At 40.2% G+C, this 27,499-nt stretch overlaps 1 long non-coding RNA gene and 1 other non-coding gene across 3 annotated transcripts in view; both read left to right on the top strand.

The window, feature by feature from the left end:
• The window catches only part of LOC144379329 (uncharacterized), a 220,092-nt gene that overhangs the window by 47,728 nt on the left and 144,865 nt on the right, over positions 1-27,499 (top strand). The window lies entirely within an intron of this gene.
• LOC118521543 (U6 spliceosomal RNA) lies at positions 21,378-21,482 on the top strand. The gene has a single exon (XR_004910186.1). It is a non-coding gene; the product is annotated as a U6 spliceosomal RNA (small nuclear RNA).

Raw genomic sequence — 27,499 nt, 5'->3', positions numbered from 1 at the left:
CACGCTTTAACTTAGAGTCTCAGTAACTCCAAATTATGTGTTCTTTCTATCATAGTACACTGATATTTTAGGATTTTGCAATTTGATAGTTTAAATATCTTTTCTCTATCCCCTCAGATTCTTCCAAGACTATAACATTCCTCTTAAAATATGGAAGCCCCAGTTTGTGTCCATTTTCATATAAATTTTATAATATCGCCTCCCTTTGCTAACTCCAGCTCTGTGAATACAGTCAATTTTCTCTAAGTTCAGAGATTTTTTTTTCTTTTCTTTTTCCATTTAAGCATGTCTAAGTTCTTTTATTTTAAATTATCAGCACCATCTCAGACTGTTTATTAAAGGACTCTGTTTTGCTGGGATATTCAATAGAGTTAATGTTTATCCCTCTAATCTATAATTATTAGTGAATTTCCTGTACCATCTCCAGCATGCCATCTGGAATTGCTCTTTGTTCTCTGTCTCAAGGCAAGACATCTGCCAATGACCTGTTTTCTCCATTCCAAAGCTCCTAGTTCTCCAGAGCACTCTCGTTTATAGGGAATTTAACACACACACAGCCCATAAGTGATTTTATCAGAAATAGAAAAGTTAAATTTGAATAAAATGAGCTTTTCAAATAGTTCATCTGCACTCTTATTCTGGTCTATTGTTTTTCTGTCTTAAATCATCAATCCCTCCTAAACTCTGATAAAAATATCTACTTTTTATGTTTTGTCAGGGATCAGGAAATTCATGTGGAAACTGACCTAATTCATTTCTGTACTATTTAAATGTGTGACAGATACTGAAACATTCTTGTAAGACCTTCAGGAGTTGGAATACTGTGGATACTCCAGGATAATTTGAGTTTTGTTTCCCTTGTTTTACTGTGAATTTCTAGACAATACCACTGCTTCAATGATTCTGAACTGAACTGGTCTGTATAACAACAGTTGGAAGATATTGAACTTTCTTTTTCTTTTGGTTATTGTTTTCTTTGTGTTTTTGTTTTCTGTTTACTGATCAAGGAACTGACAGGGAGCATTTACTCAACAAATAATTTGGGGCACATAATATTCTGGTTTATCACCAGGGGTGTGTATTAGAATCATCATTTTACAATTTAAAATTTTCTGCCTCAAGCCCTAGAACACATAATGTGCTATGTGGACTTGAAGCCCAGGTTAAATCGGCTGTGCTCCCATGAATAAGGATAAATAAGGACCTTCACCCAGTGAAGCACCAGAGAATGCAACAGTGAATATGATCAAGTCTTAGCTCCCGAAGTACTGGTAATTTATTCAAGAAATAGGCACATAAATGCTCAACTTAAATATAGTGGGTAGTGTGCCCAACTGATGTGAAGAGTAGAAAATGTTTTTGAGAGAAAGTGATATCTTAGCACAGTTCTGAGAAATATGACTCATCCAGATGGAGAGGAGGAAGAACATTCCAGACAGAGGGAGCACTCGTAGCAAAGGCCCAGAAGGGAGAGGAAGCCTTGAATATTTGAGGAATTTTAAGTAAAAATTGTTAGTGGGAGTGGGTGATGAGAGATAACATCATGTAAGCCATGTTAAGTATTCAGATTTCATTCCTATCACACAGAGTTGTAAAATGTATAAAATATGAGCCTCATAACTAAACAACCCTGACATCACTTACAAGTGCTAAAACTTTTGGCAAGTCTCTTAAATTCTCTAATCCCCAACCTTCTAATTTCTGAAATAGGACTAATACTACCAACCTCTGGTGTAGGTAGAAGAGTGCTGTTACAAACAAGAAGCATTTCTTTCAGGATTTTTCTCATCACAGAAGATCATTCTCAGTCTGTTTTCTTCAGCTTTCCCTTACCCTGACCATCTGCTCCCAGGCCACAGGCACCCGGGGGCCTGGAGCTGTAGCTCAGGAAAGGGTAAGCCCAGGACACCACAACCATCAGGTGCTGAGGCTACTCTACGCGACAATACAGATAACACAAATAGCAATCCCACATCCAGCAGTGGTGTTTCGCTTTGCTTAAAGAGATGTTTAGAGGTAGGCGGACGCAGGCTTGTTAGCTACCGTGATGTGAGATGGCGTGGTGCCCCTGGGACTTGGTCCTTCCTTCGTGGGTGTAAAATAGCAGCTGTGCAGCAGTGAACGAGAGCTGCTCACACCAGCTTCATGAGGGGAAGGGAAGAGGCAGCAGAGAATGTGTGCGTGTTTGTGTGTGTGTGTAGCCCCTTCTCCCCACAACTTTTTATTCTACGAAGAAAGAAAATCCAAGAAGCCTCAAAAAATGGACCGTTTATACCTCACTACTCAGCTGGCTTTGCTCATCCTTAGATAAGAACACTGGAATTACGTGAATGGTTTACACTAAACATAAATATTAGGACTGGCGGACGCGCCTTCCTTCCTTTCACATCCTGCTACTCCTCTGATCTCTGGACAAAATCAGGTTTCTGTTAGCAAGGAAGAAAATGGATAATGGCTGCTGGGAAGCCAACAGCAGTTATCTGTCAGAGATTGGAGATTGTGAAGGTGTGGGGGAACTGTGTGTGGGGGGTCGGCAAGGAACCACGGGTGGGGGGCTTCATACACGGAAATCAAGGCTAAATAGGGACATGGCAAGGACAGTGTTGTTCTGGACAGATGGGAGAGAGACTGCAAACATCTACAGAAACCCGGAGCAAAGAGACCAGTAAAACTATGTAGGACTAGGCTATTGTAGAGAATAAGTCTAACAGAGTAGAAGAAAAATAAAATAGGGCTATAAAACTGACATTTAAATAAGCCCCAAATGTCCACTGGGGATTGCAGGTTGGTTACTACCTTTTTTTTTTTTTAGATTTTTTAAAGATTTTTTTTTTTTATTTATTTGTAAGAGAGAGCAAGAGTGGGGCACGGGGGCAGAGGGAGAAGGAGAAGCAGACTCTCCACTGAGCAGGGAGCCTGATGCCGGGCTCAATCCCAGGACCCCGGGATCATGACCTGAGCCAAAGGCAGACACTTAACCGACTGAGCCACCCAGGTGCCCCTGATTACTACCTTTTTGCTTGAAACCTTCTCGGCAGCTCATGTAGGGTGTCGGTAGATGCCAGACCCCTCTGCAACCCAGGGCTGGCATACTGGAAACTGTCACATACCTTGCCAACATGCTAACATGTTACGAGTGTCTTCAAGTGGAAATGCTTTCAAACAAAAGCCAGGAAGTTAAAAAACCTCTTCACTGAGAACAAATAATAAAAGTTTTAAGATCTCCACTGATAAAAGTTAGCACTAAGGCAGATGATTTAAAAATGTCCTCTGGGTTGGTAATATTTCACATACCTGTTTATCTTTCCAGATGAGTCATCCTCCTTGATCTGCTCCGTTATGGGGAAATAGGTGCATAATCCTTGAGTAAACCCTAGTGGCCTGACCTGGGGAGCAATGAGTGTAACTGCAGCCCAAACCAGAAGAGGGAAAATGTCACAGTCAGTTGTTTTCTTGGAATAAGCTTTGAAGTGCGTGTGTGTGTGTGTGTGTGTGTGTGTGTGAGAGAGAGAGAGAGAGAGAGAACTTGAGCTCCTCTCATGTGTCAGGCTGGATGTATTCTATACATTGTCTCTAATTCTCCTCACAGTCCTGTGAAGTCATTTCCATTATCCTACCTTTCCGATGAGGAAATGCAGAGGGGTTAAGAACTTTCCATCAAGTCTGACACCCAGTGGCCTAAGTGAGCACCAGGTCCCTTGAGGGCTAGAGTCCATACTTCCTGCCACGTCCCCGTCAGCTCTGGGCAACAGCTTGGGACTTATTGTGGTAGAATAGGTGGGCGTCTGCCAACCGGGGCAGCCAGGTTGGGGTGCTCTCATCCTCGAATGGCCTTTTCCTGTCCTGCATCCCACCCCACCCCCCATCTTCCACAGAGAAAACAAGAGAGCTCATTATGTATCTGGGTGATGTCTGAATTACATATCGAAAAGGGAGTTTCCTCAAAACCCTCAACACCGGACTCCTGCCTCTTCTCTGTTTTCATTCTCTTTGTAGCCCCACCTGCAGTGAATCGAAGCTAGATTGATATGCACATACCCAAGTACCTAAATAATCTAATAAAATTTTCTACATGAGACCCATCTGAAAAAAATTCAGATTTATTTAATTATAGAACCCAAACATTTTGATCTGTCACACCAGTTAGGGAAACACGCTGGTATATAGAATAGTGTGCACGCTGCAGTTTCTGTAGTATTGTACACGACGATACACCGTACAAACCTGTGTGTACAGCTCCATGTACGTATAGACACACACATACACACACACACGCTTTTTTTTTTTTTTAATTGAAATGCTATTTCTGAATAACCAGCTAGTTTGGGCACTTGTGTTATCAAATGATATCAGAAAATGAAAAAAAAAATTACTCTCTATTCCCTTGTTTACTGATGTGATTGCTTCAAGAACTGATCAGGTTTGCCCTGTCAGATTGTTTCCAAAATCATGTTTTTATTTGAAAATTAACCCATTAACTTCACTAGCCTGGTCACCTGCCACCTGTTCAGAATTCAGGTCGTAAACCTCTGGGGGTGTCCCCTCCAGGACCAGAAAAGGAAAATTACTTTCAGTCTATCACATGCAGAGTGATCCACTTTAAAGACTTTTTCTTTGCTCTTCAGGACATGCTAGTTAGTCAGGCCAAGGAAGAGAGAGTGGAAATATACTCCTCTTTTTTTTTTTTTTTTTTTTTTTAAGAAAACCCACTCTGTATTGCTATTTTTCCCCCCTCTGACTGCTTTTTATTTTTTATTTTTATTTTATGTTGCGAGTTTTATGTACATATATTCCCATTCTAACTTGGTTCTATTCGATCTTTAAAAGATGTGTTAATTCCTTGTAGGTCTCAGAAGTGATAAAATTTGGACCAGAATTAACTAAATACATCATTTGAAAGAGTGCAGTACTGTGAAACAGGAACCATACAGTTTTATTGTGGGATTCATAAGACGTTAGTTTGCACAGAATGTTTGCTTCAGAGCATCCGCCTGCTTTATGAATGCTGTCTGATTCGAGATGGGGCGGGACTGGTGCCTTCTTGTACCAGCCCTCTGAAGACCAGCTTTGGGGATCTTCAGCGGAGCTGAAGGCCTGAGAGCTTTCCTTTCGGAACCACCAGTCAACCAGACAACCCCCTGCCCCATACATGTCTCTGGACCTTCCAATGCTGTGTGACCCAGCTGCGCCGGCAAGAGTGTGGTCAGTGACCCACCTCTTGAACTTCCCTGCATCCCGCTAGTCCAATATAGATGTGGAAGGGACATATTACAGATACGTGTTTCCATACTTCTAATTAAATAACTACCACTGCTGAGGGGCAGTGAAGAATACTGGGCAGAGCTGGGGCTTTGGGGACACCTCGATAGACTTAAGTGAGCATCCTAGCAGTGAGCACCGTCTTTGAGGACCTGGACCGCTCAGTCTCTCTCAGCCGTCCCTTACTTACCTGGAGGAATGACTGTCAGCTACTTGACGAGGGTTTTGAGAAGACAACACCAAAGTTTTCTCTAAGTTGCCAGATCATAAAATTCACTTGGGAGGTCTGCCCTGATTCAGGAGATCTGGAATATTCTCCAGAAAACTCTATTTGTAAAAAGCACATTAGGGGGAAACATGAAAGTAACATAAAAATGTTAAACAGTAAATGAATTTTTTAAATGTATATTTCTACGCTTTCACAGAGCACTTGAAAATTATCAATAGTCAAAGGTGACCAATATCTAAAAATGACAAAGCGCTTCTGATCCTTTCATCTGTGTTGGCTTCCTAAAGGCCCTGAACATAGCCAGTCCTATTCACTTCTCCTAGGTCGGCTCTGACATCTGACATACACTCCTGTTGGAAACGTTTAAGTCATTCACTTTTTTTTTTTTTTTACAAGTGACTGGTAAAGAAAAGGTTTATTAATTCAAGACATGAAGTCATTCATATTTTAAGGTGATGAGCAGATTCCCTGCAATCCTCCTTATTGCCAGCACTGTGATTTCCTTACCTCAATCATTTCATTGGTTTCCCTAAAATCAAACTCACAAAATATGTTAAAAATATTCACAAACCTAGAAAATGCCATACTTGAACCCGTCTGACTTACTCCCAACAAAGCATATATATAGTCCTACTTCTGTGGTATCTAGTTACCTTGAAGGAGGGCTAACAGCTTTGGAAGTAGATTTGCCCACCAAAAGAATAATTAAGGTGAAAACAGTAGCTGAGGTGTGATCAACAGTCTCCCCTGGAACTGGAGATTCCCAGCGTTTAACACTAAATCTAAAGGTTGCAGACATTTTATAAAATGGCAGCTTTTCCTTTTTATGAATCCAAATGGAGTTTCTGCCCCATGACTTCCCAGTGTCCCACTACCCCCGCCCCCTTGGGCAGTAAGTCCAAGGTGACTTAGGGTTAGGGTTGTCACGAGCCCTCCTGAAGTTTCCAGCAGGGACACCCAGCCAACCTCCTAGAGGCCAGCCTGAGCTTCTTGGCCTCCATGCTGTTGCATGATGCTCCTTTCCGCCTTGATGTCTAGCACCTGAGCCCACAGTGCATCCCTGTCACATGTGTGCTTCTAGAACATTCCCGGCACTTCTTGCAGAACTGCCACCTCACATACCTGCCACAGTTTGTGTTCGGTTTCCTGGGTACAAAGTCCATCTGATCTGAGCTCCCTGGGACCTCTGGACCCAGCACCGTGTTTCTCCCCATTGTTCACAGCCTGAGGCCCAGAGAGCAGCACAGCTTTGTTGTTGTGAACTAAAATCAGCGATAAAAGGAAACCATTTTAAAATTATTGAACTGTTTCAACCAGGCAGAGAACACCTCAGTCACTTTGGATTTATAATTGGCTGGAACTAGTCTTGGCTGTTACCTGAATGTTAGTTTAAAACATACATTACCTGGGCCTCTTGTTCCTCATCTCTTTCTCTTTCTTATCACAGAATAGTCTCTCTCTTCTCCTCCACTTCTCTAAACTACATATTTAATGCTATTGACGAATCCTTCCAATTTCATGGACTCCTCAGATGAGCCTTCCTTTGAGGGATGTTTTCTAGAACAAGTCTATCGCGGCTGTCGAGTGGCAGGGAAATTCCGATAATAATCACTAGGTGGCGCCAGAGGCACACTACAATGCCACCTAAAGGCGACTCCAGGAATAGGGTGTTTTGTGTTCAGGCATCTGATGGGTTTGTGCTTTCTCTCTAGATCTTCTTCCATCCAGGCTGGTCCCACAAGTCACCTCGATCTTGTCTATTCCTCATTACACCATACCTGCTCAATTTCAGCAGGCAGAAAGAGCATTCTTTCAGCAGCTGCAGGAGCTATTTTTCTCACTGGGATGAGACAAGGGTCTCAGGTTTGCTAGCCAAGAAGCGTTTATCCAAAGCCAGCTATGTGCTTGGCTCTTTTCTCTCTCTTGATTTAAAATCTAGCATTTTGCTTTTGGGTAGGAATGTGGGGTTCCTCTAATTATCTATATCTCCAACCCCTGTTTAATAGGGAGAGATACTGAGGGCCACAGAGGAGAGGGTGCCTGGTTCACACCGTTCAGAGTGCATAGCAGCAACTCTATTAAAGGCCAGGCTTCCTAATTCCAGTAGCGTTTACTTAGTGCTCAGTATTATTCCAAAGCAACTAGAGGACGAGCAGCTTAGGTTTATCCTATACTCCAGGTCCCAGCATAGGCAAAAAATGCCTTTGTAGGTGCACCAAAAGATGTGCCAATTGACTGATGGGTAAACTGGTTTTATTATCCTTTTATTCTGACATAAAAGGTAATGATTTTGATCCAGAAATTCTAATTTTTTGGGGGGGTGGGGAAGAGATATTTTTTAACTTTAAATTCAAACCTAAATTTTAGATAAAGTAATAAAGAATCTTCTAAAATTTAGATAGTATCTTAGAAATTACCTTTAAGTGTTGGGCGCCTGGGTGGCTCAGATGGTTAAGCGTCTGCCTTCGGCTCAGGTCATGATCCCAGGGTCCTGGGATCGAGTCCCGCATCGGGCTCCTTGCTCAGCAGGGAGTCTGCTTCTCCCTCTCCCTCTGCCTCTCCCTCTGCTTGTTCTCTCTCCGTCTCTCTCGCAAATGAATAAATAAAAATCTTTAATAAAAAAAAAAAAAAAGAAATTACCTTTAAGTGTTTATTTGTATCCTTAGCAAGTTATAGATATGCTGTATATCAGCGGTGTCATGAAGATGCTTAATTTTTGCAGCAGTGAAATATTTTTAATAGCATGGTAAAGCTATTAAATATGAAGATTCATCCATTTATTCACAAACGACATGTCAATGCCTTCTATGCGGTCGGTACACATGGCTCTAGTTTTAGGGATGCAGCAGGGAAGGCTCAGCCTTCACAAACATCTGTGCTGGTGAAAGGAGATAAACAATCAACAGTAAAGGAGTACCACGACATAGAATGTCAGATAGTGGTCCGTGCTTTGGAGAAATGTCAAGTAACGTCAGTGGTCAGTGCTTTGGAGAAAAAACAAAGGAGGGAAGGAGGACCGGAAGTACTTGAAAGGGGGCAGGGCATCCTGTTCTAAATAGCTTGGCAAGGAAAGACCTCACAGAAAAAAGGGTATGCGCACAAGGCATTCTAAGCAAAAGGAATAACAAGTGCAGACTATCCAAGAGAGGGGCATGCCTGATATCTCCAAGAAGAGCAGAAGAGCAAGGAAGCCAAAGTTTCTGCAAGCGTGTGTGCTAGCAGAGGGAAGAAGCCAAAGATTATTGCATCAGCTTTCTTTTTTTTTTCTTCCTTTCTTTCTTTCTCTCTCATTCTCTCTCTCTCTCTCTTTTTTCTTTCTTTTTTTTTTCAAAACCAAAGAAGGAAGACTTTGCTTTAGTCTTGGCACCTGGTTAAACTTTTTGAAATAATTCATGATTTTCCTTTTGCTACTGGGGAAAGTACATAAAATGTCTAGGTTACTAATCAAGCTTCAAAGGTAACAGGGGAAAACTGTCATCAGAGAAGTGCTAAGGATTGATTAATATTGAAATAATTTCCATCTCAGGCTGGAAATTCCACCTATCTACTGGAGCTGACAACCAAGATTGATCACCCAAGCCAAGTTAATCATAACAAATGAAAATGTTGAGACACCTATAATTAATTACTACCTAAATGAGATTCCCATCTTTGCTAAAGATAGCCTCTGAATATATCAGGTCATCCATCCTTCAGTTTCTTGTACTAGATTCATAATTTCATTTTCCTTCTGACTCCCCTCAGAACCCGCCACACGTTTACACAGACAATGACTTTTTCCTTCTGGTTTTAAGAGTATTCTATGGAAGATATATGCAATTACAGGAAATTATGAGTCCTGTGATAATAAGAGCCCTTCTCTGCTAGCTCAGAAGAACTGGTATTTATAAATAATTTTGAAGTATACGAACTCTTTCCTACTTTTTATTTTCCTGACCTTCCTTAAAACACTGTGAACTAGGTATTTTTGTCATCATTATTATGATTCCTATTTTACATGAGAAACCATGGCCAAAGTACTTAAACAGCTTTTTGATCCTCTTGTCTTCATCAAAACACCTACTGTTGCAATTCATTTGATACCTTTGTGATCAGCTTGGTCTCATGCGTCATTTCAGGTTCAGCAAAGAGTTCTGCACCAGCCACATAATAAGGACAAAATAAGTGTCTGATGGATTGAACTTAACTGTTCTTCAGGAGATGTCTTCTTCTTATTGCTTGTCCTCTGGACACTCACGTTCTTCCCTCAGAAGTCACCTGAGATGCCACTTACTCTGGGAGACTTCTACAGAAGCTCTTCTTCCCTCAGGTGACTAGTTTCCCCATCCTCCAACCTGTGTATGTTGTGCACCCATTATATCATAATCTCTGGAACTACAACTCCCAATTCTATTTGTAGCTCAATAAATACTCATTGAGAAAAGGTATTAATAAGAGTACATCACAAGCCCACAGCTAGGGCGCCTGGGTGGCTCAGATGGTTAAACGTCTGCCTTCGGCTCAGGTCATGATCTCAGGGTCCTGGGATCGAGTCCCACATCGGGCTCCCTGCTCCTTGGGAGCCTGCTTCTCCCTCTGCCTTTCTCTCTTGCTCTCTCATGAATAAATAAATAAAATCTTTAAAAAAAAAAAAAAAAAAAAACAAGCCCACAGCTAACATCATACTTAATGGTGAAAAGTTAAAAGCTTTTCCTCTAAGATCAGGAATAAGACAAGGATGCTTACCCTCACCACTTTTATTTATCATAGTACTAGAAGTCCTAGCCAGAGCAATTATGCAAGAAAAATCAAAAAAAGCCATCCAAATTGAAAAGGAAGAAGTAAAGTTATCTTTTTTGCTGATGATGTGATACTATATATAGAAACCCCTAAAGACTCCACCAAAACCTTTCTTTTTTCCTTTTAATTAGACTCCATGCTCAGTGCAGAGCCCAGTGTGAGGCTTGAACTCACAACCCTGAGATCAAGACCTGAGCTGATATCAAGAGTTGGGCACTTATCCAACTGAGCCACCCGCATGTGTCCCTCCACCAAACACTTTTAGAACGAATAAATTTGTGTATATATATGTATATATATGTATCTATATACATATATATGTGTGTATATATATATACATGTATATATATGTATATAGATACATATATATGATGAATATATGTTATTCATCTGTCATATATAATGTTATATTATTCAGCATTAGAAAAAGAAGAAAATCCTTGAGCAAACAAACTAAAAAGCAGACACAGACTCATAAACACACAGAACAACAGGAGATTCCCAGAGAGGAGGGGGGTAGGGGGATGCGTGAAGTAGGTGAAGGGGATTAAGAGGTAAAAACTTCCAGTTATAAAATCAATAAATCACAGAGATGAAAAGTACAGCATAGGGAATATAGTCAACAATGTTGTAATAACATTGTAGAAGAAAAAAAGGAAATCCTGCCATTTTTGACAATATGGATAAAACTGGAGAGTATTATGCTAAGTGAAATAAGCCAGACAGAGAAAGACAAATACTGCATGGCATCACTTATAGGTGGCCTCGAAAAAAGAAAAAAAAAAAAGGATCAAACTCATAGAAACAGAGAACACAATGGAGGTTGCCAGGGGCTGGGAAGGTAGGGGGAGGCATAGGGAGAGGCCGGTGGAAAGATTCCAATGTTCAGATAAAAGATGAATAAAGTCTGAAGATCTAGTGTAAACATAGTGATTATACTCGATAGCACTGTATTGGGTAATAGAAATTTCCTGAGACAGTAGAACTTATGTTGTTCTCATAACAAAAATAAAAAAGTAAACACGAGAAGCAATGGATATGTTAGCTCAATAATAGGAATCCTTCCACAGAGTATGTACATCAAGTCATCATGGTGCACACTTTAAATATATTTTATTTAAACATATTTAGATACATATATTTTATATAAATTTAAATTTATATAAATCTAATATAAATTTATATATTCATTATATATATAATATATATTTATATCATATAAATTTAAATTTAAATTTTATGTAGATTTTATGTGTCAGTTATACTTCAATAAAGCTGGAAAAAAAAAGACCCATAGAAGGAAAAAAAAAGAGTCTTTCATCACCTTAGGAGCCTACTAGAGATATCAAAATCTGGGGAAAAAAAAAAAGATAGCATGCGATAGACCCTGTAGGAGTTCCAGAGATGGAGGGGGACCATAGGCCACAGATGTGGCCGATAGATGGGGAAAACAGACTCTGCTCTCAAGGAGCTTGTGGTCTAATATGTTAGTAACATGTTAGTTAAAGCAAGTAGACAAATGGAAGACATGAGTGATAAGCATGTGAAAGAAGTAGAGACAAATTCTATTAAAATTCAGAGGGTGGGGAGATTAAATCTGGTTGCTGAGCTCGAGGAGATATCGATGGAGGAAAGAGTATTTGGGGTCAGTTCTGAAGAAGGGAAAGGGCATTGATACCCGGAGTATCATCTGAGGAGCTGGGGGGTGGGATGTGGGTACAGGAAGTGGAAGTCCAGGGCACAGAAGAGCAAAAGGTTTTTGAACACAGTGCTGCACTTTGCTTCCAGGGAACCCAAACTTGACCATGACCTCCCTGGGCCCCAAACCCTTTCTGGCTGTGTGGTTTCCTTCATTCTATCAAGGACCTGGATTGCACAGACACACAGCCCATGATTGATGATTTGCATTGATATGAAACAGATATCGAACATCAAATAACATCAAATAAATATAAATATAAGGATGTCTGTGTTTATAATTATATAATTATAATGCTTTGTGCTTGTAAAGTTTGTAAAACTTTCAACATGTTACAGTTGTCAAATGCATCAAAGTTCTGGAATTGGCACTACTTTCTATGGGAACTTCGCTGCCTCCTTCATAGGGTCCTTATGAGCTTTAAATGATGAATGCTTGCAATTTATATCACAGTGCCTATAATGGAGTAAGTGCCCACCAAATATTATGGTTATTGGTATCATCATCATTACTTTTGCTTTCTAATAGGCTGCTGGAGTCTCCAGGGCAGATATGATTGTCCCAGTTTTGTAGAGGGGAATCCATAGGGCTCGGGAGGGATACATGATTGAGCGTAACCAGATCTGCAAGAAGATTTTAGCTCTTTTACCTCCTGTATAGTGGTCTTTCCCTTGCCATCATGTCTCAACATATCCATGTTAGAAAATTCTTCCAGTTGGGGAAAAAAGTTGGCAGAAAGGAAAGTTAATGAGCTGAATCATGTAGACAGACAGATTGGAAAAATATTGTTGTTCCTTTTGCATGTTATGTTCTTGCCAGAAATCAAGTAGGTGGAGATTTTGAAGAGTAACCAGTTAGATAAATATGGTGGTTTCAGATAACCAAGTTTAGAGCCAAACTGGCTATATTTAAAGTTTGAAGAAAAAAAAAAATCAGAAAATTCAGGCATGATGCTGAACTCATTGAGTTTGACTCACTACCAAATTTCTCTCATCTCTCATAATGACTCTGAAGAGTTATAAATACCATAATCCTACATCATGAAGCATAAATTATTTCAAGAAAAGTTTTATATTTAAGTCACCTCAAAATTTTAGGAGTTAACTAAGACTACCAATGTCTAATTCAGACCCCAGTAGCCTAAGAAAAGAATTAAAATGTTGACATAGCAATTAAGGGCTAAGCTTCTCGCTATATGCACCATTCCATCTGCTCAGAGGTCACTTTCTGTCTTTAACCCTTGTCTACAACTCACACTGGCCTCTGTAAGAGAAACCAGGTCCCACCAGCAATGTTCTAGCTTAATGAGATAAAAATCCCGATGATCAGGGCATGAAAGTAAAACTAAGATAAACTAGTATCCGCTACTGATAAATATTTAACAGATGTGGTCCAAATCCCTCTGCCAGCTGGAGGAGGGAAAGACGTTCTATTTCACAGTTCGGATATAATTATTGGCCACATTTCTCCAAGCAAAGACAGTGACATTGGCTCACTCCCCGGGAGAATTTTCTTCTGATCTTGGCAGTGGGATTTGCTTTTCTTTCACAGACTGCCTTCATTTGACCCCGTTTATTCATTCAAAAGATACCTGGAACCAAAACCCTGTATGAGAAGTCAAAAAGGAAGAGGCTAGCCCAGGCTCTATTTGCATACCCACCGAAGGGTTCCAGTGAAGTACATATATTCTTGACGCCATTGACTGCACCTTATCTCTGTGTCAACAGGAGATCAGATTGGCCGACAAATGATCATTTGACTCAGGTAGTTCACTCAGGAGTTAGGAGAACTTTCACCCAGGCCCTGAGAGTCACCTTTTTGGACTACTTCATAGACAATCACCATTGTTCCAAGTATTATGCCCTTTTCACTCTTTAAACAGACTATGCACAAATAATTTTCCTAAACATCACCATTGAGACTCCTTCCAGTAATGACTGACTCATCATTTGGATTCCCAAGCAGCTGTTGTATAATATGAGCAGGATGTTTTGACCATGTTCCTTGACCTGACTAGTTTGACCCCAAGGATGTTTTGGTCCAGGAATGCATTCCAGAGCTTAGGTGGGTAACACACCACAACTGTATTCATTTCCTATTTCCACTCTTTTCCCATGTCATCATTTTCCTAACATGGTTACCAGAATAATTTTTTTCTAAATCACTAATCTGATCATGTCATTCCTCTGCTTAAAAAGCCATCAATCATTGACTTCCTATCAACCACAAAAAAGCAGCACCACATTCTGATCCCATTTGACCTGCCTTTTCTTATCTCCAAACTTCTTACAGAACTGCCCACTGGTCACGAAGCACAGACATCCTGCATGTATCATATGTTAACTTAGGTTTTTTGTTTGTTTTGTTTTTTTTTTCCTTGCCTGAGGCCCTCCTCCTGAATTGTTTTCAAGTCTCATTATTTCTCAATACAAAGAATCCTTCAGGATCCATGTCAAGACTCTCTGCATCTAGGAAGCATTTTCGGACAACTCCAGACTTCTCATCCCCCTCTTCTAAACACACAGCACGTGTGTATCCTGTCTCAATCATTATAGGCATTTCCTCACTATTTAATTTATACTTCTATTCATGAGAACATCCCTATCTCACCAATAATTGAGAGTTGAGCCTATGTTTTAATTATATAGTTTGCAAGAGCAATGTGATTAGGAATTTGATGCGTTCTTGATTGTGAGAGCAAGAGGATCCTATCAGAATTCTTCCTCCTTCATCCTTGAGTGTCTGTCTCAAAGCTGTGTAGCCCTCCAAAGAGGGCAGAAGAACTTGTCAGACAGAGAAGGATTTGTCATCTTCTGGGAGTGTGCACATAGGCTTACTCTCCAGCTTAGAAGCTCCAAATCCTGTATGAGGTGACTCTTCTTGGAATGGCTGGCCCTAGGACCTGCCATAGAGCCAGAGCTGGTTGCTTTAATTCAAGGAATACTGTGGAAAGAGAAGACCCACATGGGAATACACAACTGATGAAACAGGTATTTCCCATGGGATCTGTGCCTCTATAAGGAACAAGTACCAGCAGGTACTGACTCATAGTCAAAATATACATATGATGGGGTTTTATAAAAAGTTTTATTGATAATTTTATTGTAATTTGAATATTAAGAATCTGTGATCTGGAGAGTCATTTGTTTGTTTATTATTTCAAAAAGTATTTATTGAGTACTTGGACTGTGCCTAGGATACAGAGAGGGCAATACGATCCCTGCTCTTGAGGAATGTCCCTTAGAGATGGACCAGCTGAAGCTCAGCAAGATCGAGTGATGGCCACTGGGCAAACACTGGTTGGCCTGGACTCAAGCTCAGATCCTCTGATTCCTATCTTGGCCCTCTTTCCCATCTATGTTGCTCCACGGTCTATGCTCAGGGAGTAACACTGCTCCTCCTGGGTTTTTTAAATCTTGTCTGGATGGCTGGCAAACTTGGGGTAAAGATACAATTTGAGGGAATAGGCCCTATTTTCTATCTGACTTGAAGGAGAGAGCAGAGCAACCTTTCTGAGTCGGGTGGAAACTGTGTGGCTAAAACAGCCTCCCAAAGACAGTTCCTGGTCACAGAAACTATCTGGATTATTTTTCCCCTGAAGTTTGCATTTCAAAATGCTTCTTTCCACTGGCACTCATGCTCAGTAAGACCTCACAGTTTCCCTGGGATGTATGCCAATTTGATTACCTCTTTTTTCCATGCTTGGAAGCTGCTCTGTCATAATCCTTTAACCTCTGCAAAGCCAGGAAAAATGTGACAGCAAAGGCAATGTTAGTACTGGAGAACATTTTCCCCTTTTAGATGTTGAAGATCTATCACATATTTACAAAGAGGTACACAAAAGTCTGTCACTTACACTTGGTGTTATCCTGATCAGCTCGGAGTTCTGAATGGTTCCTTCCTTTTCCCACAGAAGCTAGAAGGTCCTTAGGAAAATGGCAACACTTCAGACACCCTTCCCCACTTGGCTCTTCCATTCTTAACCCTTGTGTTTTGATCTTTAATATCATTAAGAATCTCTCTGACTTTTAAAATTGGTTTTAATATTCCTCCCTGCCTCTTTTAATTAAGCCTTGTTAGGATGATCAATGTGGTTTCAAATTCTTCTCAGTCCTTGAAACCAGCCTTAAAGCATCCTTGGTCCTACTATCTCTAGACTTCCCAGGCCAGGCCCCAAAGCCTCCTGCTTAATTCAGCTCATCAGGTTCTAAGAAGAGAGTGTAGACAGGCCACGGGGCAGGGGGGAGGGGGGAAGAAGAGAAAGAGAAAGAGAGAAAGGTGACTAATGGATTTCCTATAAAGTTTTATTTTTTTCCCTTTGATAGATGAAGTATTTATTTATTTATTTTTGATAAATGTTGTAGAGGTTGCCTGGGTATTCACAAACAGATTTCGTCTTACCCCTAAACCCATTGCTAGGCAATATTTCCCAGCCTTCCTTACAGTTACATATGACCATGAGTGACTCATTTCTAGTCCATGAAAATGCAGGTGAACTTGACATACACCGCATTTAGGCTTGCATTATAAAAGCTTCCTACAAACTGTGCCCCAGTCTTTGTCTATTGGTACATAGAACTTATTATCCTAGAGACAGTGGAACAACTAAATAGAGATACCCAAGGTAGGTCTCTGACTTAGCATTGGAAAGCCACCACTGAGTACATTATTGGATTTTATGTGACTGAAAAATGAGCACCTATAATGTTAGGCTACTGAAGTGTGGGGGTTTATTTGTTTCAAAAGCATATGCTACCACCAACTGTTATAGAAATCAATATGTTGGCATTGGCTTAGTGGTTGGTTCTTGGGTGGCAAGTAAAGAGATAAATTAGGCCAAAAGAGAAAGAGCTTTGTTTTGTTGTGACAAAATATTTGGTTGCCTTCAATTTTAGAAGGCAGTCCACTTGATTCCTTACTTCTAAAGAAAGTGGTTGGAAAAAGTCAGAATAATTGTGTATCAAATTGTATTGATTTGACTTAGCACAGTATTACAAAAAAAAAGAGAGGAGTTCAGGCAAGAATAGACTGCTTTCCAAAGAGGTGTCCATGACAATTGAGATACAAGATCCTACAATGTTGGAAAAGCAAGATGCTGCCAGATCTCAAACAGTAACAGGATGGAAAAAGATTTTTAGTGACTAAAGCCAGGTAAATATTCTTAGTTGACCTAAATAGCTAGTCTAAGCCTTTCCTGAATGGTATGGTCTTCCCAAGTATTATTTCACATAGCATCAAGATAATCACCATTAAGTTGAGAAAAAGAATAGGAAGAGGTTTAAAAAGAAAGAAAAAAAGATAAATATAATAAAATAAATAAAACAAAAAGAGAGAATTATGTCCAAGAAAGGGCCTTGAAGGTGGCTATAGGGACATGGAACTGCTTAGAAGAAAATTGATCAGAAATCTATAGAGTTTATGAAAGAAAATAATTTTCAAAGAATTCACAGGTGGCGACTGAAAAGGCCTTGGCTGGCCAAGCTTTAAATAAGCCCTGGGCTTCGAATTTACGCAAGCAGGAAAGAAGCTATGAAATACGATCAACCTGCAAGGAGAGCATACTCTCTGGTCCTCACTTCATACAAGGGAAATTTCCCCAGAGAGCCAGCAGCTGTGCTGGGCTTCTGGTTTTAAAAAAGGAATTTCCTGTACTGCCAGGACAGAGAGACCTCTGTTCACCAAGAATCACAATTGCTGAGAATCAAGATCTCTCCCATCCTTAATTTTTCCAATAAGAGTCTACAATGTTTTTGTACTGCCTCTTCTCCACTATTGTATTTTTTGTATGTGTTGAAAGTGGATAGTAGATGCTTTGGCTTTTTTAGAGAACAGGTCTCTAGAATACGAGGAGCTAACTCCATATCTGGTGGATAGAATGGCTATATTGCCCAAAAGTCCTGGATTTTGAGCTGGATGCAGTGACTGGATGGGACTTTAGGTTATCTTCCCTAGGTAAGGGACTGAACTTGTTCCCTTCATGAGAAGATGAAACTGACAGTGACAATTTCCTCTTCTTTCTTGGCTATCTAGTTAATCAACCTCATTTCTCAGCCTTCCTTATGGATGTGTAAGGTGATTAGGCAATGTTACTACTTCCAGAACTGAGCCATAAAAACCTAGATACTTCTAAACATAAATTAATCTCTCCATTTCCCATAAGCCTATGGCAGTATGTTTATATCTGTATATACCTGTCTTTTTTTTCTCTTCACTAAACTGTTAGCGTAATGAATTCTAAAATAGTAGAGATAGAGATGAATACAGAAGGGTGACTATCACAGATTTGGGAGGCCAGAGAAAGCATTAAGGATATTTATGTCTAACAAATGAAGGTAGAGAAGTTAGCTGAGCATCAGAGTCAGGGGCAAGATGCTATCCAAGCAAAAGGAATAGGGAAGGAGACCCAGAGGCACAAAAAAATCCTGTGTAGCAGACAGTGAGAATCCCCCACCAATGTATCATTAGTCTTTATAATGTCAATGTCAAATGTCAAATGCTTCTTCAAGCATCTACATCTGTATCTCTTTCCCTGAGGCTGTCTTTTGTTGCCTGCACCTGTTCTGCCCCTGTGCAGAAGGCAGGAAGTGCCAAGGAACTGATACTCCTCCCTCCCCAGGATTTGGTATATGAATACTCTAAATTGCTTGCCTCCGAGATGGGTTAACTACAATGCTCATGTTCTACACTGGATCCCAAAGTTCCCCAGCCAGATTCAGTTTTATAAACAACAGTGGTGCTGTGCTTAATTAATAAGCCAGTCACGACTTCTCTGTCTCCACTATCCACTACCACACTGGTGCATCCTGAGATCAACTCCCAATTACAATACATGCATGTGAAGCCTTGTCTCAGGGTTTGCTTTTGGGGGAAGCAAACTACCACACCATGCCATAGTTGAGGAACTAAGAAAAGACCAAATTGATTGAAACAGGGACTACGTTGACCTTTGAACAAATGGGTGTTAGGGGCACCAACCATTCACCCAATTGAAAATCTACATGTAACTTTTGACTCCCCAGAAACATCACTACTAATAGCCTACTGTTGACAGGAAGCCTTACCTATAATATAAACAGTCAGTTGATACATATTTTGTATGTTATATACTGTATTCTTACAATAAAATAAGTTAGAGGGACACCTGGGTGGCTCAGTCAGTTAAGCATCTGCCTTCAGCTCAGGTTATGATCCCAGGGTCCCGGGATAGAGTCCTGCGTCCGGCTCCCTGAGCCTGCTTCTCCCTCAGCCTTCCACTCCCCCCTGCTTGTGCTCTCTCTCTCTGACAAATAAATAAATTAAAATCTTTTTAAAAAGTGAGTTAGAGAAAAAATGTTATTAAAGAAAATCATAAGGAAGAGAAAATACATTTATAGCACTGTACTGTATTTAGTGAAAGAAACCTGCATGTAAGTGGACCTGAACAGTTCAAACTCATGTTGTTCAAGAGCCGACTGTATAAGGAAGAGAAATTATAAAAATGCATATGGGAAGGCCACATTCCTACTTTATCTGAAGGGCATTTAAATACCACTGCATGGCTTGCTAAACAATAGGAATATAGTTAGACATTAGATTTGTATTAGAAAAAGTATCCATCCGGAAGCAAGAGAAAAATGGATCGGTGTGGGGACAGATGGAGCAAAGCCAGGAGAAGGGAGAGAAATTTGGAGGTTTTTAAAGTAATCAAGATTAAAATAATAACTTGAACTTTGATGACAGACAAGTGGATGGAGAAATAAGAGGACTTGAGAGAGATTTAGGTTCAGGTAGAATCAAATGAGGCAAATCAAATAGACAGGTCTGATAAAATGTGAAGAGCAAGGAAGAGGATTAAAATCAAGGACATTCCTTGGGAGCTGGTTTGAGAAACTGGATGGAAGGTGACAGCTTTTTCTGAAGGAGGGAACCTAAGAGTTAATCAAAATGAACCAAAAGGAGGTAAAAAATGCTCTGTTTGGGGCATGATCAATTTGTGGCACCAGTAAGATAGGTAAATAGATGTATCTAGTAATCAGTAAGATTTATGGATCAGAAATTCAGGAAAATGATCAGAGCTAGAGCTGTAGATTTGAGTATTATTTAAATATGGATGTTAATAGAGGCAGTAAGGTGATGATATCCAGTGAGAGCTTGCAGAGCAGTGGTTGGTTCTACCCCAGGGATGCTGCTCCCTTGAAGACAATTCTTTTTTTGTTTTGTTTTGTTTTGTTTTTCTGCCTCTCATAACAATGATTAGAAAAGAACTCATGGATTTTATTTAGAGGGCAGAGGTCAACTATGAAAGATATCTTGCTAGACTGGTGTTTAGTAATGTAGGTGAAATATCTATGTGTAATTATCTGCACCTAGGACCTAAATAATTTTTTTCATATAAATACAAAATTTATTTTGTAAATTTTTTATATGCATTGTATTTTCCAGAAGTAAAACTGTGTGTATTAGAGATTATTTTATGCAGTTTTCTTTGCCTATTTACTAAGAGCTATTCACTATTTTGGAATATAACACAGCAATATAAAATAGCTATCTTGGTTATGACATTTATGTTGTATTACAAGGTAATACAATGTATTATATCCATATCTATTTGAAATTTTAGTTTTTGTAAGCACACATATGACGGAGATTTGAAACTTAGAAACATTAAAAGTTGTTTCATATTATCACCCACATAATTTGTGCATAGCAGAATGATAAGAAAATGGGAAATTATGACATTGATTTCTTTTATATCTGAACTTCCGATTGTATTCAACTTGAATATGATTCAATTTGAATATGTGTTGCACCCATGACTTCTCTACGGTCTTCTGCACTATTGTTTCTTTTTACACTCTGTTCCTTAGGATGCTGTCTATTGAAGGATATTGTCTCCATGTCATTTTGAGCACTGAAAACTGAATTTTGAGATAAGCAATATATTTTCTATGATATTTTATCACATCCTCCCATGCCATCATAAACATAGAGAATTATGTCAGTACTAACTATCAGATTTTCTCATTTTATCTTATTAGACTACCTGTAATTTATATTGGTATGTTACTTCTACTGAGATTAAGGATATTTCCCTTTTTATTCATACCATTCACAAATTGGTCTGGTTTGTGTTTATCTTAACATTTTTAATCTTGTGTCCAGCCACACATCTGATTTTTCAGTTCCTACGCTTCTTGGTCATGATGTCTTCTCATCATCTGAATTATATTAAATTCAAACATTTGCATAGTTGCCACACAGAGTCTAATATCTTAATTCACTTTTTCATGTGTATCACTACTTTTTTTCAAAATCTTAACTGGTCAAACTATAGTTGTGTTTCAATGAATACTTATACAAATACAAAGTTCTTTTCTTTTCACCTAGGCATTAAGGAACAAAATTCATTTTCACTGATGTAGATATTTTGTAGAGCTTACTTCGACAGCATGTATAGTAAAATTGGAATGATACAAAGTAGATTACTGTGGCGCCTGGGCAAGGATGACACACACATCCATGATGTAGATATTTTGTAGAAGTTGATTCTGTCGGTAATTTTCAGGAAGCCACACTTACATATTTGAACCTTCACTTTCCTTGGAGTATTGTTACTGTCTGAACAAATAATTAATGCCAACCCTAAAATAGAAATATTTTAGTAGAAATATCGCAGTGGAATCAAATTTTATTGGTCACTGTTCAAAGAGATAATTGTATTCTGCTGGATCAAATTGCATATTCTAAATGCCATTTCCTATAAAAGCTCATTTCTTAGCTCTTTTTGGCGCTCTGGGTCTTTCTACGCTGTGATTTCAGAGGGCTCCCCCTGGTGGAAGGGCTATTCCTTTCTTCAGGGTCAGAGAAATAAGATCACATGGAGGGGGACAGCTACATATGAGATGGCACAGATGACAAATTACCACCTAACATTATATTATTTATGCAGGTATTTTTGGTTTACATCTATGACCTTCACTTCATAGAATGTATGCATCATGCACACGACATTTTGCAGTGATTTTGAGGAGTCCTGTGACCTCAGGTTATCAAGCCCAATATTTCCTCAAGCTCTGACACTTTATAACTCTATGACTCAGAGTTATTGTCATGCTCTTCCTCCCACTGATCCTTAGATCAGTGAGACAGAATATTCGTATGAACCAATTTGGAAATTTGTCAAAATTCAAACAGACCATTACTGGCAGAGCCTAAAATTGAACAAAGCTTTTTTATTTTCTACCCCCCACTCACTCTAAAAAATTCAATTCTTGGGGCACCTGGGTGGCTCAGACGGTTAAGCGTCTGCCTTCAGCTCAGGTTATGATCCCAGGGTCCTGGGATCGAGCCCCACATGGGGCTCCCTACTCAGTGGGGAGTCGGCTTCTCCTTCTGCCTCTGCCCTTCTCCCTGCTTGTGCTCTCTATGTTGCTCTCTCCCTCTCTCTCGCTTTTAAATAAATAAATAAAAACCTTTAAAAAAAAAATTCAATTCTTTCCACTATGCCGTGCTGCTATTCTATCTTCTCCCACAAGCACTGAACCCATGTGTAATGATTAACATGTCTGAGCAAAACCCAGATCTATCATGGTAATAATTTTTTTTTCTCATGTATTCTTTTTATTACTTTTTTAAAAAAGATTTTATTTACTTATTTGACAGAGACACAGCGAGAGAGGGAACACAAGCAGGGGGAGTGGGAGAAGCAGGCTTCCCGCCGAGCAGGGAGCCTGATGCAGGGCTCCATCCCAGGACCCTGGGATCATGACCTGAGCCAAAGGCAGATGCTTAACGACTGAGCCACCCAGGTGCCCCTCTTTTTATTACTTTTGATTACATGCAAAATATGTGAACACTTCATGAATTATCTATTGCTAAACAAATCACTCCCCAGTTAGTGGCTTAAAACTATACTTAATTATTTTTGTCATCGGTTCTGCTGTCAGGGAGGTGGGCAGGGCTTAGCTGGGGACCTCTGCTCTGGGGCCTCTCACCAAGCTGCAGTCAAGGCCCACAGCCGTTGCCGGGTTCAGTGGGAGCAGGATCGGTTCCCAGCTGACTCCGTGGTTGTTGGCAGGGCTCAGTTCCTCTAGGGCTGCAGGCTTGAGGGCCTCAGTTCCATGCTGGCTATTGAACCAGAGCTGCCTCAGTTCCTGGCCAGGTGGCCCTCTGCACCAGAGTCATCACTTGCCGGGGCCAGGGAAGGAAGTCACAAGCTTGTATAACCTGGCCGTGGCATGTCACCTCATCCCTGGGCCGTACTCTCTTCATTCACAGCAAGTCATTGCATTCAGCCCAGTGTGAGGGGGAGGTGATTACACAAGAGTGTGAACAGCAGGAGCTGGGGATTTTTGTAACTCAAATCTCATAAATTCTCTCAAGAGCTCCTTGATTGATGAATGCATGTGGTTTGGGGGAGGAATGGTTTACTTATTAATTCAAATACATATACTTTGTTGGCAAACCCCATGCTAGATGCTCAGAATATGGGAGTGAATACCTGGTCCTTGCCTCAAGGGGCTCAACTTCTGTCTATGGCAGGAGACAGACACACGAGCAAGGTTGTGAACAGGGCTGTAAGGAGGGTGAGTCGTGAGAGGCAGGACCTTTCCATGCCAATATACCCCCTTTGTATGATTTCTCTAAGTTTGTGGCCTGATGTTAGGTGAGTAATAACATTATTTTACTCTTAAAATTTGTTTTATTCAGTTAACCATCCATGGTCACTCCTTACTCCCTCATAGTGAAATGGGAGCTAATAAAGATGATAATAAAACTATGGTACAAGACTGAACAGTTGACCCAAAGAAAGGAGTGGTCACATCCACGCTGGAGAGCAGTCAGGAAAGGTCTTCATGGGGAGATGGAGTTAGATTTGACTCTTAAAAGGCAACATCCCAATCGGATGGCTAGGTGTATATGGTTGGTGGTGCCATTTAGCAAGGCACGGAATACATGAAAAGAAGCAGGTTTAGATGCAGTATGAAGGATGATCTTAAAATCACATTAGTCGGGGTTCAGATGAAGAAAATAAAATCCATGCTCTCTAGTTAAAGAAAAAAAACAGTGTTTAATATAGGTTCTTGCACAATTCCTAGAAGAGGCTGGCCCTGAGCTGAGGCATCATGGGTCCACTTCCTACATGAGAAAAAGATGTCTTTGAACCTGCCTCTCTGGAAATGGCATGCATCACTGAATGCAGTGTTTGCTCTAGTCTCACATCTATAACTGTGGTTGTAAGAACGTCTGGAAAATGCAGTCAGTCGGTTCTCTAGCCCTGATCAAAGGGCATGGGAATGGCGGAGGCCATCAGTCACATGGTAACGTTGAACATTTTCTTTGAAGTGCCTGTGGGACACCCTTCTGGAGAAGCCCAACAAACTTTGGATAGACAGGGCTGAAGTTCAGGGGCAACCTACACGCAAGAGATCTGGTGGTGGCTGAAAGTCCAAAAACATGTATCACCCGAAAAGAATGTGAGAACCAACAAAGGCTCCTAACAACTCTCTGTAGTACTGTATATTCATTTTTAGAAAGAGCCAAGAACATTAGAAACCCTAAGATGCCAAGAACCAATTAAAGCATCAATTTCAACTTTCGCCTGATACTTGAATTTGTTGGCTTCCTCACTAAATTAATGAGCAATGGCACTGAGCTTAATATCTTTCAAAACTACCCACCCCATTGTCAGACGATGTGTTGTCTTTGACACTATGTTAGGTTCATCCAAAATTATTTTCCCAAAAACCTCCACCCATTCACTTTTTTTTTCAATACCAGGAGCCTACCAGAATATGTTTGTGACCCATTTCCTTCAAATATCTATCAAAATTTGTAGGGAATTCATAATATTGTCAGCCTCCTCCTTGGATTGATCGCAAGCTATAAGCTACTTTGAATGCTAGCAAACATTTCTGTAAAGAGACCGTGAAAATCCTAGAGGGTTCTGTTTCCTGGTATTCTGTGGGTCCCCAGGGCTTTGAAGAGATTCCTGAAGCTTGATCACCACCACCCTCACCCCAGCTTCATGACCCCCTGCACTGATACTAGATGACATTTGATTCAAAGGGATTGGTTTGCTAAGGTGATTATGTAGCAGAGTAAAGCTACCATTTTTTTGTTTGTTTGTTTTATTTAAGTTCAAGTTGGTTAATTTCAGGGAAGCTAACAGTTTCTAATCTGTTATGTAATATAGGTACTGTGCTAGATCTTTCATTTACTGGTTTTGTTTAACACTTACTAGTAAGGTAACTGGTGTTCTCTCTTTATCCTAGACAAGAAAATGAAAGCTCAGAGATGTTGGGTAACATGTCCCTGTATTAATTTCTTCATCCTTTAACAGTCTTCTCTTTATCATACTGCCACTGAGAAGCATGGCAGGGTGCAAAACGAAGATCCTTTTTGGTCTGTCCTATCGCTCAGTGGATTAATTTGATCAGATTTAGGTTCCAATGAGAATTCTTAGGATGCTCTCACTTTGTATTTTGTTTTGCTTTATTTTCCCCCGAAAATAGTTTTCCCTTGTCATTGCATCGATAAATCCCCATCCAGAACATCTCTCTCGGGTAGCATCCCACCTGGTAGATTTTGGTTCTCAGCTTATCTTCCTCCCTATTTGGCTCACGTGGCTTTGGGGCTTCAGTGTCAGGCAGGAGACTAGAAGAGGGTGTGATTGTTTTCGTCAACTTCTGAGATGAACTGCATCCTTCATGCCTAGAGCGGGGAGAAGCTTGGGATGTATTAAGTGCCATGTGATAAACCTGTTAAGACACTTAGGATATTGTTTAGGAAATTTGAATTGCAAACTCACTGCTATTGGCTGCTTGTTTATTGGCTTAAAGAATATTATTATTTCAATGGACCCTCAACTCTATGGTCAACTCATCTTCGACAAAGCAGGAAAGAATGTCCAATGGAAAAAAGACAGTCTCTTCAACAAATAGTGTTGGGAAAATTGGACAGCCACATGCAGAAGAAGGAAACTGGACCATTTCCTTACACCACACACAAAAATAGACTCAAAATGGTTGAAAGACCTCAGTGTGAGACAGGAATCCATCAAAATCCTAAAGGAGAACACAGGCAGCAACCTCTTCGACCTCAGCCGCAGCAACTTCTTCCTAGAAACATCGCCAAAGGCAAGGGAAGCAAGGGCAAAAATGAACTCTTGGGACTTCATCAAGATAAAAAGCTTTTGCACAGCAAAAGAAACAGTCAACAAAACCAAAAGACAACTGACAGAATGGGAGAAGATATTTGCAAATGACATATCAGATAAAGGGCTAGTATCCAAAATCTATAAAGAACTTATCAAACTCAACACCCAAAGAACAAAGAATCCAATCAAGAAATGGGCAGAAGACATGAACAGACATTTTTCCAAAGAAGACATCCAAATGGCCAACAGACACATGAAAAAGTGCTCAACATCACTCGGCATCAGGGAAATCCAAGTCAAAACCTCAATGAGATACCACCTCACACCAGTCAGAATGGCTAAAATTAACAAGTCAGGAAACGACAGATGTTGGCGGGGATGCGGAGAAAGGGGAACCCTCCTACACTGTTGGTGGGAATGCAAGCTGGTGCAACCACTCTGGAAAGCAGTATGGAGTCTCCTCAAAAAGTTGAAAATAGAGCTACCATATGATCCAGCAATTGCACTACTGGGTATTTATCCCAAAGATACAAATGTAGGGATCTGAAGGGGTACGTGCACCCCGATGTTTATAGCAGCAATGTCCACAATAGCCAAACTGTGGAAAGAGCCAAGATGTCCATCGACAGATGAATGATAAAGAAGAAGTGGTATATATATACAATGGAATATTATGCAGCCATCAAAAGGAATGAGATCTTGCCATTTGCAATGACGTGGATGGAACTGGAAGGTGTTATGCTGAGTGAAATAAGTCAATCAGAGAAAGACATTTATCATATGACCTCACTGATATGAGGAATTCTTAATCTCAGGAAACAAACTGAGTTTTGCTGGAGTGGGGGGGGGGGGTGGGAGGGATGGGGTGGCTGGGTGATAGACACTGGGGAGGGTATGTGCTATGGTGAGTGCTGTGAATTGTGCAAGACTGTTGAATGACAGATCTGTACCTCTGAAACAAATAATGCAATATATGTTATGAAAAAAAAAAGAAGAAGATAGCAGGAGGGGAAGAATGAAGGGGGGGAATCGGAGGGGGAGACAAACCATGAGAGACGATGGACTCTGAAAAACAAACTGAGGGTTCTAGAGGGGAGGTGGGTGGGAGGATGGGTTAGCCTGGTGATGGGTATTAGGGAGGGCATATTCTGCATGGAGCACTGGGTGTTATGCACAAACAATGAATCATGGAACACTACATCAAAAACTAATGATGTAATGTATGGTGATTAACATAACAATAAAAATTTTTAAAAAAGAATATTATTATTTCAAGAGATCTGGGGTCCAGAAGACTTGACCCATTTCCTGTTGGTTTTACAGATTCATTTTACAGATGAAATAATTGAGACAGTACATGATGTAATAATGAAGTGTCTTTTCCAAAGTCATAGAG

The sequence above is a fragment of the Halichoerus grypus genome, chromosome 10 (genome assembly GCF_964656455.1).
Source record: "Halichoerus grypus chromosome 10, mHalGry1.hap1.1, whole genome shotgun sequence".
Lineage (NCBI taxonomy): Eukaryota > Metazoa > Chordata > Mammalia > Carnivora > Phocidae > Halichoerus > Halichoerus grypus.
Note: the sequence above shows the minus strand (reverse complement) of the source record. Positions and strands in the feature narration are given on the sequence as shown.